Source organism: Cryptomeria japonica, chromosome 11, assembly GCF_030272615.1.
Source record: "Cryptomeria japonica chromosome 11, Sugi_1.0, whole genome shotgun sequence".
NCBI lineage: Eukaryota > Viridiplantae > Streptophyta > Pinopsida > Cupressales > Cupressaceae > Cryptomeria > Cryptomeria japonica.
This window is the reverse complement of record NC_081415.1, coordinates 261,399,287-261,411,846: the sequence shown is the minus strand read 5'-3', so window position 1 is coordinate 261,411,846 and position 12,560 is coordinate 261,399,287. Positions and strand designations below refer to the sequence as shown.

The 12,560-nt window shown below is 31.7% G+C and overlaps 1 long non-coding RNA gene across 1 annotated transcript; it reads left to right on the top strand.

Moving 5' to 3' along the window:
- The first annotated feature begins 535 nt into the window (after positions 1-535).
- Positions 536-6,406, top strand: LOC131069698 (uncharacterized). Its single transcript, XR_009112205.2, has 3 exons — positions 536-1,049; positions 3,677-3,743; positions 5,954-6,406. It is a non-coding gene; the product is annotated as an uncharacterized LOC131069698 (long non-coding RNA).
- Positions 6,407-12,560: the final 6,154 nt, after the last annotated feature.

The window sequence follows — 12,560 nt, the reverse complement described above, 5'->3', positions numbered from 1 at the left end:
ATTGTTGTTTGTTGCAAGCGAAAGGGGAAGTTCTACCTGCCCCCCAAACCCTTCCTTGTCAAGGTTAAGGTGCCCCTACCCCTCCTTAAGTCAACTTTGGGTTGTTGAAGGTTTGACAAGTTTATTGATTGTTGTTAATGTGTTGTTGATAGTCTCTGACTATGTTAAAGGGTCGACACCCTAGTTAACACTACTTATTAATAAAAGACAAATGCAAACTGCGATATTGGAATGCTACAAGAATGAAAACTAGAAAAGGTTTGAATTAAGAAAATTGGTAAAAAAGTTGAGTTAAAAAGGGTCCACATACAACAACCACTTACATAGTCAATACTTAGAATGTGTTATTTAAATGTCACCCAAATTAACTAATGACATTTTAGAGACTTAAAATTATGAGTGAAATTTATCATACAAAAGTTTAACAAGTAAAAATCAATAATTAAAACAAATTACAATTTTAAAAAATTCATTTTGACGTGGATTTGTTGGGAAGGTTAAAATACAAATTTTCCTTTCAGAACATTGCCCAAAAACCCCTACGAACTGCAATGCACCTTCAGAGATTCAATTTAGAGATGTTGTGTCCAGTGGGAATGGGATTTGTATTCAAACGATTTGTGTTCAGAGATTCAATTCATAACGTGTCCAATTTAGCAGTGCGCTAACGGCACTCAAAGGAGCGTGTCCCGACTCAACTCGGAACGTGCCCTAACGGCACTCAAATTATAGTGCAATGGCCGTTTAAAAAATAGTGACCGTTGAAAAAAACAGGAATTCACTTCTTATAAATGAACAGTTTACTTGAGAAGCAGGTCAAATTTCTTGTTCTATTTTCTTTTTGGTTTGATTTGTCTCCCATTGTATGTTTTTGGCATGGCCATGCCTATTTTTGATTTTTATTTTCCTGAAATTTGGTTTTGAATTTTTCTTTCCTGAATTTTGGTTTTCCGTGTATCTTCTTTTTTCTGTGGGTCGTCATTTTTCAGTATTCAGTAGCAAGAACACTACATTCTGGAGTGGCTGATTGGAGATGTGGCCAGAAAATAGTGAGTATATCTTATACCCTGCTCTTTTTTTCTCTTTCATTTCGAAGAATTTATATGTTTGAAGTAGGTTTTCTTGTTAGTTTGCTTTGTGAGAAAAGGGTTCAGAAATTAAAATATGTTACCAGATTCGATGTCGTTCACTAATTTAGGTGAAATTTTACTTCTAATATTCCAGCTAAGATGGGTTTCATTTGAGTAATTGAAAAACAAATTCGATGGGCTCCTTAATGGAAGGGTTGAAGGGATTACAGAACCTAGGACTCATATGTATACCAATGTCTCGTGTTCTGACTGTGTAGTCTCCCTGGCCATCTTTATCAAGGCTACAATTGCTATGTTTTCCAAAGGCAAGCAGAGTGGCAGGAGCCATTGTTTCGTCTAGTGACTAAGCCAATGAGCTCTAGGGCAAGTTGAATTCGAGGTTCTTGATGTGGACCTCAATCAATTCTGCCAATTGTCCGCATGTTTTGTCGAAGGTGTCAGTGATTTGCATGGTGCATTTCCTTCCTCGAGTACTTGTTTTCCTTGTGCTTCTTCATTCTCCATTTCATTAATTGGATATTTTGAATTCTTGCTCGTCTACTTTATGTGTAGAGGTTGTCTCTGTTTCTTATACAGTCCACCGGTCTCCATTTGGTCCTCAGTCTTAATGGATGCATTATCATCATATTCTTCCCTTTTTGTTAAGGAGGACTGTTTTGGTTTTGATTGAGATTCTTGTTCCTTATTTTGTTGATTTTTGGTATTCTTCAAAAGAAGAATAGCTAGGTTTCCTTGATAGCATCTGTATGTAAGGAATTCAGTGGACAAAATTGTGATCAGAATGCTTATTTTGAGACTGTTATATAGCATAAAAAATTATTTTATAGATTTTTTTGAGATATTGTCCATGGCCATGTTGTGGTAAAAGTGAAATGGATGATAAATTGAATCCCTGGAAACAAATTTCACCAACATGAAAAAGTCACCCGCAAATACATTACATGTATTATATTAATATTATAATATATTTCCTCTGTTTTCTAAAATAGACATTCTTACCCAAAAGCCAGTACAGAACTTCAGTTTCCTTGTCACTTGGAAGAGCCTTCTCTTTCCTTCTCATCAATCACAATTGTGAGCTTTCTACAGAATTGAAATGAGAATGTAAACGTAGAGGCAGTTATCCTACATCGTAGTACCTGGAGTTCTGTTCTTTCAAATCCTCATTCTAAAATCTTCTGCAGCCAAGATATTTGAACTTTTCAACAATTTGCTGGGATTTTTGGGTGCGAGATCCCTTGAACAAATGCAGCCTCACCATACGCAGAACAAATGTTTCGTTTCCTTGCCTTTTCTCTTTTATTAATGCATTTAGTTTTTATGGAGTTCAGGATTTTGTTTTGTTATAATTCTGCTTAGATCTATTGAAAATTACTATTTTTTCCACTGCTATTTTAATCACATTTTCTAATAGACTTAACTTGAATGCCATTAAATAGTCTCAGATTAAATCTGGTTAGCTTGGACTTCTCAATACAGTCAACTAGATTTGATGCGGCATACTATTTAAAATCTGGTATTACAGTATCTAAACAAAATAAGTAGTATCCCTATGGATGATAGAATGCTGACTGTTTGATTTGATTTGGAGAATCTTCAAACAAAATGTAGATCTATAGATTGAGTTTCTACTATTATTAATCTTATTAATGATAATTTCAATAATGATAGGAAATGCTTTCGCTTGAAAATCCTTACAGCCAAGTCCACCCAGCAGTAATTACTGATTCCATTTTTCTGCTTGATCTACACATCTTAATTTTATTTTATAGAAACACTTTTCTCTTGAAAATCCTTACAACCATCAAATCCACCCAGCAGCAATTACTATTTCACCTTTTCTGCTTGATCTTTACATCTTTATTTTATTTTATTGCTGAATGTTTATTCCATCCGACCCCAAAACAAATATTAAAAAATAGATTCCCTTGAAAGTATCAATCTCAAGATTCGTAGCTCACAAGTAACCCTGAGATCTCAATGAAAATATCTTAGATGCATTTCATATTTCTGAGTTTGGAGGCGGATTCTGAATATATATAGCTGCCAATTTAGATGTAAATTTCTTCAGTTGAGATGGTCTAAAATTATTCGTACTTTAAACAATGAAATTTCTACACAACCCCGCATTATAGACTTTTCAAGTTTAACTAGCCAAAGCTCTTCCATACATTTTATTAGGATCCAAATGACTTTAATGTTTATCTAAGATCAATTTGAACTTTTATCAGAGCCTTTAACGCATAGAAGAGTAGATGGCACTGTTAATTCATAGCTGCGGTATTAGCTAGACAAATTACAAACAAAGATCTAAAATGTAGGGATTAGCTTTGAGTGATAATGATTGATAATGATTGTCTGTTTGAGGATGGCTTTTTCAGGTAGACCTTAAATAACTATTTAAATTAAATTATCTGAATTGACTTAGTAATGCTAGTTAGATATGGTGGCATCCTCTACATCACTTTCAGTTTGAAGCATGAAATTTGGTATTATCTACTTAGTATCCAGCAATCAATTAGTTTAACACTCAAAGACATTATATATCAACTATATAATAACTATATAAAATTTTTCTCGAACAGAGCAAAGCCAGAGGTGATCGACTCTGCTTGACCATTTTAACAGTATCTTGGTCACCAAGTTGTGGAGGTAAGCTTATTTCTTGGTTCTATCATCCATGCATTCTGAGATTTTATATTGGTGCCTATTTTGCAATGCTCTTTCTGCTGACATTAGGTAGTTTTTTATTCTTTTGTGTTTTCAATGTTGCTCAATTCTGTAATTGATTCTTATACATTGTCAAAACCCTCAACATAATTCATGCTTCAAAATCCAAGATCAAGATATCTTTGTGTCCATTTGGGTCGACTGCTGCATTCCGAACATAGCCTTTTTGCGGAATCCAATTTGTGGATACACTGAAATTATTTTACTCTATTTATTTTGTTTTGAAGTATTATGATTTGTACCTTGACCATACTTCTATTTTGTGCATACACTGAATTTTTTTTTTCTCTCTTTTATTTTGAAGCTTTATGAGTTGTACCTTGACTATACTTCCGCATTTTGGGTGTATTTGGACTTTGTTATCTCTGTGTGATAGAGGACTTGTGTGCAGAATTGATGTGTTACCCTGTATTTTATTTTTTATAGTTTGCATGTATACTTCTCTTGACGGATTTCTCTGTCCTTTGCGTTTTGCACCTATCTCTTTTTTTTTCAAATAGTTTGCATAACTTAATTATTCATTTTGTATACATGGTTACCAACAGACAAGATCACTAGAAACAATATCATAGAAAATCATCCAGAAAATGATTGTCTGTTTGAGGATGGCTTTTTCAGATAGACTTCAAATGAGTAACTTATTTATGCATTTTGACATGCATGGTTACCAAACATTTGTAATCCTAACATCTCAAAAAGGGCAGTAGCCAATAGGCAAGATATTAAAACATTATCATAGAAAATCATCCAGGAACTTAGATTATTGGTATTTCCAAGGTTTTTCTTATCTCGCTTACATAATATTTTGAAAATCCCTGGATATTCTTGGTAAAAAATAAGAGTATCTCAATAGTTATGTTTCTTAATATAATCATTGCATGTTTAACAACACAGCGAAAGTCTATCATAAGTTTTCCTAAGGGTAACCAACGAAGATTAATTTCATAGATTATATTAACACCACGGTTAATCCATTTAATTAGATAAATTAAATACTTAAGATTAAAACTACACATACATCCAAATTTCACAAAATTACATTCTTCCCACAAACAAGAAATACACATCAGGCATGAATTTTCAAACAAAACTCGAATTCACCAGAAGAGAGTTTTGGATTTGACAATTATTTTACACACACATCAAGCAGAAAAAAATAGAAATATTTTTAATAAAAAACAAAACTAAGAAATCATCCAACTTGGTATAGCTTTCTTGGAAGAATTCTGTAGAAGAGCCCTAATCCCTTCAACAACTTCCAATAAATTTCTTCACCTAAATTCTTGACCTGTTCCTATGTATCCCTGTCTGTGTTCCTGTGTATCCCTGTTTGTGTAACTAAATAAAAGACCTAACCCCCTATTTAAACTAAAATTCTAGGTTCAATAGCTTTTTTCATAAAAAACCTAAATTTAGAATAATAGTAATTTTTTTATTTTATTTTCTAAATTTATCACATGCAATAATTAAAAAACATTATACTTTCTTTTATTTTCTCTTGCACATTAATTAATTTTTTAAATAAAGAATTAAAACAATATTTTAATTCCAATTAATTTTTTTTCTAAATAAAGAATTAAAACAATATTTTAATTCTAATTAATCCTTTTTCTAAATAAAGAATTAAAATAATGAATCCTTTTATTCATTTATTTAATTATAACTTTAGAAAATAATAAATACAATTAATCTAATTTATTTTAAAAATAAAAATATATTTTTGATACCATGCAACTTAATTTAATAATTTCTTAAATTAACTAAATTTATAATCTCATTGCCATCGTCCATGCTTTTTCATTTCTATAGAGAAGAATTGCAAACATATTTTGCATTCCACATTTATGTGGGGCATACTTTGTTATATTTGGCAAGGAAGAGTGTTATTTTAGTGTTATATTTAAGTTTAGACTATCACTTTGTATATCAGAATTACAAAGATTTATAATTTTATTTTATTTTTCTAAAGGTTTTGATGTATTTAAAAGATTTTGTAATACTATTTGTGTATTTTCATTAAATACATTTATTGAATCTTTTAATGTCAGTTTTATTTTTTATAAGAAACATTCATTAGCAAGTAAATTGATTCAAATTTCAATCATGATTGATGTTGACCTTTTGACTTGTAGTGTCTACAAATGTTTGGAGGCTTGAATGGGTAGCTGCTGAAGTGAAATAATGAATGTAATATTTAAAATTTCAGAAAAAAATGTTACTAGAAATCTTGAATGGCTTGCTGAATTAATTATTGAAATCAGTATTTGTAAACAGATTTGTTTTTTAATGTGAAATTTTTATTTGGAAGAGATTGAATTGGCTCCCTTTCCAAGGCTGTGGAGAATGGTCATTGGCCATGCCCATTTTTTTCAGTCTAGTTTCTATTGGTTAATTTTTTATATTTATTTTTTACTGCATGAATAAGTTGTTGAATCAACTACTGAAATTAGTATTTATAAATTGATATGTAAACAGATTTGTTGTTTAATGCCAAATTTTTATTTGGAAGGGGTTGAATTGGCCCCCTTCCCAAGGCGGCAGAGAATGGTCATTGCCATTCTTTTCAGTCTAGTGTCTATTGGTTAATTTTTATATTATTTTTTATTGCATAAAATTCAATATTTTTAAAAATTGTTATTTCATCATATTTAATGATATGACTTTTTCAGTGTAGCTTAATTTTTTAAGTATTACAATATCCTTGAAATATAATATTTAATGATATTGACTTTTTCAGTGTAGCTTAATTTTTTAAGTATTACAATATCCTTGAATTATAATATTTTCTAATATCATTATAAGAATTGTAGTGTAATTGTGTTTGAACATTGACTTTTTGAGTGTAGCTTAATTTTTTAAGTATTACAATATCTTTGAATTATAATATTTTCTAATATCATTGTAAGAATTGTAGTGTAATTGTGTTTGAACATTGCTTTACTTGTTGTCTATTGAAGCACGGTTTTGAAGTTTGGCATTAATTTATATTTGATCAATTTTGATATTTGTTGTGTAGGTTCAAATTTTGACACTTTGGCTTTCACTTTTATTACATTTATTGTTAATATGAAGTGTGTATTTGAGCTTTGGCATATACCAATTTTATGTTTAAAGTGACTTTCAAACTTTTTTGTTTAGTGTGGTTCACTTTAACATCTACTTGTGAAGTGTGTACTTTAACATTTGATTTACTTATTATTATTGAAGCATCCGTTTGAACATTGAACAAAATTTGTGTGAAGCATGTTTTAACTTTTCACATTCACTATGTGTAAAGAGTATGGTAAACTTTAACGTTGTATATGTTTTAAGTGTGTGTATGAACAAACTATGCTTTTGTGTTTTTGCTTTTACTTTCACTTTGTATGAAGAGTGTATTAAGTTCGACATTCACTTATTTTGCATGTTTGAAATTTAGTGTTGAAGATTGTTTGAAATGTGTTAGCTTAAGTTCGACATTCACTTATAACATGTGTGAACTTAAGTTTTTACTTTGTGTGCGATTAAAGTAACTTTTTGCAAAATGTCTTTACAACCATTTTGCTTATAATTTATAATTTGAACTTTAAATTTCATTTTACTTTGTATGAAGATTGTACTAAATTTACTTTGGCACTTAACATGTTTACTTTGTGTGTGGCTGAAGTAACTCTATTAACTTTGAGATTCACTTATGTTGCATGTTTGAACTTTGTTATTCATATTCTCTGTGTTTGTACCTTGACATGTTTGCTTTACGTATGGTTAAAGTAACTTTTTTGCGAGACATGCTTAAATTAGGCATGCCATCACTTTTGTTTAATTATATTTTGGTATGCTTGAAAAAACTCTAGGTATGAACTAGCTTTGTGTATGTTTAAAATTTAGTAGTTATTTTGTATATGCGTGAAAGTGTGTGTTTGAACAAGCTATGTGTGAAGTGAATATTGTGTAAAATGTGTTTTAACTTTGGGAATCGTTTTATTTTTGTTTATACTTAAACATGTTTGAGTATGTTTGAACTTTCTCAAACTTTGACAAACAAATTATGTTGCATTTTTTAACTTTAGTGTGAAGTATCTTTCAACTTTAGCATTCATTTTGTGTGTGTGTTTTGAGGTTTCTTTAAACTTTAGCGTTCACTTAGCGTGTGTTTGTTTGTGTCTTGGCATGTTTAAACTTAATTCTCTAGTTTGTGTGGTTCAAGTAACTTTTTGTGAAATATGTTTAAATTTTATGTGTCTGAATAAACTCCATATGTTTAAACAAGTTTGCATGTTTATTTCATGGTCAACCTATAGCATGTGTTTATTTTTTCACTTATGCCAATGTGTTGTGACCTTGAAATTCATTTATGTGAATTGTGTGTATGTGTTTTAAAGTTAATATTGCAATTAAGTTTGCCTATGTTTGAAATTTGGCATTCACATTGAATTAACTTTGACATTTACTCTGTGGAGCGTGTGTTTTAATGTTGTCATGTTTAAACAAACTTCATGTGTTATGTTTATGTGTCTGGGTTTGAAATTTATTTTGGACATTCAATTTGTGTTGTGTGTGTATTTGATCTAAATTTGGCTTTCACTTTGTGTGGTGTGTCTTTAAACTTTGTCATATTCAATTAAACCCAATGTGCATTATGTTTGGACTTTAACATGTTTTTGTTTTATAACTTTAGTATATATTCACTTTATGTATATGTCTATTGTATTTGTTTTAACTTTGTTATGTTTGAATAGAATCCATGTATTGTATGTTTGCACTTTTGGATGGTATATAAATTCAGTATTTGTTATATGTGTGTTTTTGTATTTTAGCGTTGTGTGTGTATTTAGCATCAAAATTCAATTTGTGTATATCCATGTGTTGTATGTTTGCACTTTTGGATAGTATATAATTTTGGTATTTGTTATGTGTGTTTTGTATCGTAGCATGTTTGAATTAGTTTTTATTTTGTTTGTGGTTATACTTTGTGTCAAGTATAATTAGCATTATAAGTATAATTAGCATCAATTCAACATTCAATTTTTGTATATGCATTTGTGTTTGAATAAAATTTAGCAAGGACACTTGTGTGTGTTTGTTTAAATAAACTTCAAAAGTCAATTTATGTGGAGTATATTTATGTGCTTAAATTTTGTAACTCACTTTAGCTTTGTGTGTGTGAAAGTGTCAACACACACACAATCACTTTTATGTTTTTAAACTAATTTTGTATTCACTTTTGTGTCAATTATGTGTTAAAAAAATGATATTTCCCTTCGTATGGTGTGTGTGTGTGTGTGTGTGTGTGTGTGTGTGTGTGTGTGTGTATCGTAGCATGTTTGAACTATTTTTTATTTTGTTTGTGGTTATACTTTGTGTCAAGTATAATTAGCATTATGTGTGTGTATTTAGCATCAACATTCAATTTTTTTATATGCATTTGTGTTTGAATAAAATTTAGCAAGGACACTTATGTGTGTCTATTTAAATAAACTTCGAAAGTCAATTTATGTGGAGTATATTTTATGTGTTTAAATTTTGTAATTCACTTTAGCTTTGTGTGTGTGAATGTGTCAACGCACACAATTACTTTTTATGTTTTTAAACTAATTGTGTATTCACTTTTGTATCAGTTATGTGCTGAAAAAATGATATTTCCTTTCGTATGGTGTGTGTGTGTGTGTGTGTGTGTGTGTGTGTGTGTTCAATCAAGATTTGACATTTCTTTTGTTGTATGTGTGTGTTCAATCAAGAGATAATGTGAGTGTATTATAATATTCTCACATTTATTTGTATGTAGAAAATAAATAACAATATTAAAAACATTTGAATTTTATTAACATGTGCATGGTCTACTTTTTTCATAAAAACCACTTATTTTTTATAACACAGTTTTTTTAGTTTAGTGGAATTGTAATATTTGTTTGATTAATTTACCCCACTTCCTTCTTGTATTTATGTAAAAGAATGAAATTACATATTTTAAATTGAATATAGAGTATAAATAGTTATTATCATCATATTTCAACTTGAATTTGAATGATTATTTTTGTCTTAAAAATAAAATTGTACATTTTAAATTGAATTTTCATATTTTGAAGAATTTGAATGATTATTGTTGAGCTCCTTCCTTCCAAGTATAGGTAGGATGACACGCTGTTGAGCTCTAGGCTACAGGTTTCTAGAATAGATGCTCTAATCTAGTTGAACTCGATTGAGTAGCGAGATAGTGAAATGAGGAGGGAGGATCAATATCTCTATACATTCCTGCTCATAGTTGAACGAGTGCTAACTACTGTGCCCTTATGGAAGGAGATAACGAACTGGTGGAGGAGGAGCAATCCAATGAAGGCCTGCTGACACCCCCTGGTAACAACTCATTTTTTTAAGTTTGACAAGTGGTATCAAAGCTTGGTCACAGGTTCAAACCCCTCGCTTGCGTTGGGGGGATTGTTGCAAGGTGTGTGCCCTTGGTCTCCTTGTGCTGTGCAATGCAGTGCTGGAGTTTGTGAATGGCTTAACCACTTCCTGCGGATTCTATAAGTCTAGTGGTTGTATCGAGCATTAATAGGTTGATATTTTGGTGCAATGACAACCACACTTGTAACAAGTGGTATCAAAGATTGGTCATAGATTCAAACCCCTCGCTTGCATTGGGGGGATTTTTGCAAGGTGTGCACCCTTGGTCTCTTTGTGTTGTGCAATGCAATGCTCGACTTTGTGAATGACTTAATCGCCTCCTGTTAATTTTGTAAGTCTAGTGGTTGCATCAGGCATTAATAGGTTGATCTTTTGGTGCAACGACAACCACACTTGTAACAAGTGGTATCAAAGCTTGGTCAAAGGTTCAAACCCTCACTTGCGCTTGTGGGGAGGGGGGAGGGTTGTTGCAAGGTGTGCATCCTTGGTCTCCTTGTGTTGTGCAATGCAACGCTTGGGTTTGTGACATGGCTTAACCACCTTCTGTGAATTTTAAAAGTCTAGTGGCTGTATCGGGCATTAATAGGTTGATCTTTTGGTGCAACGACAACCACACTTGTAACGGTGTCCTTTGTTGATGAATTGTATGTGTGCTCACAAATTTGACAACATACTAGTAAGAGTGTTCAAGCTATGAAGGTTGGAAGGATGAAGGTGATGACATGTAAAAGGTAGTGATAGCAATGATTCTTCAAAATGGCATGAGCTCTCCAATTCCCCTCTTGCTTGCTTGAATGTTGCATAATGAGAGAATGAATTGGAAGTTTTGGTTAAGTGTGTGAGAGATGAAATGGAGGATTGAGATTAAAAGATGGAGATCAATGGTGGAGGATGATTAGGTTCTCACACTCAATGAGAAGTTGACAAATGCCAACTTAGGAGAGGTATAGAGGAGATAGAGGATTGTGAGAAGTGATGAATGGAGTGAAAGGAAGACTTTTCATTGAGACATTTGTTGTCTCCACACTCAATGTTACCTTGAAGAAGGGAATACAGGGATTTTTAATTCCTTGGAGGGGGCAAAGGGGAAAGAGACCCATGTGGGTCCTTTCCAAAAGTACTTGGAATTTACAGTTGAGGTGGACATGGGTTGACTTTGGAGAATGATTTTAGGAATGTGCATATGATTAGAAGAATAATCATGGGTTAGAGTGCCAATGGGAAATGGTGAAAGGAAGACTTTTCATTGAGACATTTCTTGTCTCCACACTCAACGTTACCTTGAAGAAGGGAATATAGGGATTTTTAATTCCTTGGAGGGGGCAAAGGGGAAAGAGACCCATGTGGGTCCTTTCCAAAGGTACTTGGAATTTATAGTTGAGGTGGACATGGGTTGACTTTGGAGATTGATTTTAGGAATGTGCATATGATTAGAAGAATAATCATGGATTAGAGTGCAAGTGGGAAATGGTGGAGGATGAGACACTTGGAGAAAGAAGCAGTGGGGAAATTAAAAATTAGATTCTAATTTCAATTAGGAGGAAAGGGATTAAATAAAATAAATAAGGAGATTTATTTAATTTAATAAGTGGATTAAGATTTAGTTTAGTGATACAAGTGAGATATATATGAGAATGCAAGTGGATGAAGAAAAGGGGATTTTTTCAATTAAATTTAATTTAAAATTGGAGGAAAGGGTGATAAATATTTGATTAAATAAATGTTGGATTTTATTTAATTAAATGTGATCGAGGACAATAGATAAATTAATTATACATAGGACAATAGAGGAAGTGGAGTTAAATTAAAAATATTTTTTTTTATTAGTAACTGGACTATAGAAGGGAAGGGATTATGACAACTAATTTGATCGAATATTAATGGTCAAATTTAAGTGTCTACATTTTTTCCCTCTTCAAAATGACGAAAATTAAGATGTTAACAATGTGAAAAACTTTGAACATAAGCATGCCCCAGATCAAAGAATACATTAGTTGAACTAGTAGGGATAGGTGATGCCCCCTAAAGAGGAAGGATAGAAACAAGGGCACGAACAACGTCTCCATAGGAAATAGGGTGAGAAAGATGAAGGTAAATGGAGAAATGTTATAGAAAGAGAGAAAGAAATGGAGCATATTGAAGAAATTGGGACAAAAAATGGAGATCATAGGAGAAAATAGGATGAAAAATAGACATCTTAAAAGGAAATGTCGAACAAATTAAGGTTTTAGGTGGCTCTATATAAAAGGAAGTTCAAAATTTACCCCTCATTTGCACCCATAGAGTTAAAAATTGAGAGAAAACCCAAAGCATTTATAGTGAGAGAAAATGGGTGCTAGTGGACAACTGAGGCAT